The sequence below is a fragment of the Brachionichthys hirsutus genome, chromosome 20, assembly GCF_040956055.1.
Source record: "Brachionichthys hirsutus isolate HB-005 chromosome 20, CSIRO-AGI_Bhir_v1, whole genome shotgun sequence".
Taxonomy (NCBI): domain Eukaryota; kingdom Metazoa; phylum Chordata; class Actinopteri; order Lophiiformes; family Brachionichthyidae; genus Brachionichthys; species Brachionichthys hirsutus.
The window spans coordinates 7,223,517-7,225,683 of NC_090916.1; positions in this window are offsets into that span (position 1 = coordinate 7,223,517).

Sequence of the window (2,167 nt, forward strand, 5' to 3'; positions counted from 1 at the left end):
CTAATGGCTGAAATAATGATTTGCTGCAAATGGGAAAGCCGAATTCTGTCCATCGTGTAAGGACAGGATGAAGACGAGGCGCTCACTGATGATGAAGGTTTCAAATGTTCCAAAAGCCAGTTGGACAATCTCCGAACTTAATCTGCTATCTGAATTAGAACTCCGTATACATATCACTGCTGTGAAAGTTAATGGAGTCGGCAGTCACTGCTGTTTCATTTCAAGGCAGAAAGATCAATACCTAAGTATCAATACTCCTAATAGCAAACCATGTTTTGAGTGTCAATACAGTGGCGATTGGATCAGAACAAAAATGGGAAGTCTCTTTGTGTGTGTGTGTGTAAAATCTAACGAGTGATCAAGCAATCAATATAATTGACAATAGTAAATATGTTGAATTCTTTCATTTTTTCACATTATTGATTTGCGTTAATGTCAGGATGTCTGTTTTACTAAGTCTTTAACTTTCTAATCAATATTCTAAGGAGTGCTCAAGGAGGAGTTTATGTTTGTTTTGTAATAGGTCACATTAATGGCTTTATTTAAAGACAGTTTAACTGCAAAAGCTGCAATTAAACTTGTTTTTATTTTGGTATTATATTTATTAACTTGGTTTGTTTTGGTGTTAGAATGGCTCCCGGCCAATGATCGTCAGCATGGTTAGAAATCACTGACAGGATTCCTCTCATCATGAGGAAATATTTATTCATTTATTCCACGACAAATACTCTGGCCTCACAGATGTGAAAACGGTCTGGATGGTCTTGTTCCCTGTCATTTCCACTGCAGCAGCATAATGAGAGAACATGACAGGGAGTCAGCGCTGCTGAAAGGCGGAGGCACGGCATGATTATTACACACCAAATCCCCTCCTGTCAGAACAGATCTGGACAAAGGCTCATCAGTGGGAGGGTTAAATGAGGTACTTTTATTTAAATTGAACCCCCCACCCCGAGTTGTGTGATTTTGACGTTGATCGGGTTGTAATCTCTTTTTTTCATTCTACATAAGAAAGTGAAAAAGCATCTTTCCCAACATGTTTCTGGTCCTGGTCTGGGTGTCAACCCTGATTGATTATTGATGACCTTTCTTTTTCTACTATTATAAAACTTGGATTTTTACATTTTATTTGCATTTCTTTTGTCTGTGTGTGGCCCTGCGATGAACTGGTGCCTTGTCCGGGATGTACCCCGCCTCTGGGTGACTCAAGCAAGAAAAAAAACGAACAAGTAGATATATATACACTCAAACAAATTCCAGCCATCTGTTCCCCTCAATGTCAGAGCAGTATGAAAAACAGCTTCCAGATTCATCCATCAAAACAGAAATTATGTATTTTAATGCATCACCAAACATCACATGATTATCAGATGATACATGAACATTGGTATATTGTACCTTATAATTACTGGCCTGCTTTAGGCTGCTCCCGGAGGACTAATTGTTGGATGTTGATTTTCTTGTCTGGAGTGAGTTAACAGAAAATCGAAGCGATGAGGTAGCAGGTCGTTAAGAGTTATCAATAGTGAGCTCGTTTGTATTGTAACTAATGAGCTGAAGCTTCAGGCTCTTTGTTATTGGATAAGTGGAGGCTGACAGGAAGACGTATTGACCTCCAAATTCAGCAAGGAGCTGAAAGTAGAATAGAATGGAGCACTGTTTACATTAAATACATTAAAAAAGATTGCGTACGCAGTATAATGCAGCATCAGTCAAATAAAAACATTATACAGACTCATTTTTTTTGCATTTTTGCTACTAATAATTTAAAATCATCAAGTCAAGTCAAAGGTAGAAACGCTATCATTAAAGAGGAATGGATTATTCAAATGCATTATTTTTATTTACCACAATATTCACCAGCACATCATGGATTGGAGGCCCAGGATCGGCTCTGGGACGGCTCAGGCCGATTATTTCCCTTGTATTCCTGCATGGCTTCATTTAGAAAGCCATGAGATGCTTTGGGGCTCATAAAGCCAGAGATGCTCAGACCTGGATTGATGATTAAAGAGCTTCAGTCTCATCTTCGATGCTGCAGATCAAGCCGTCCTGTCAGCGGCGGGGATTCAGGGTCCGGCCTTGTTGGGTTTGACTGTCTGTCCCGAGAATAACTCTGGCCTCCTTCCCCTCGCTGTAGTTTCTCTTGTTTGCACGGGTTCCAGCT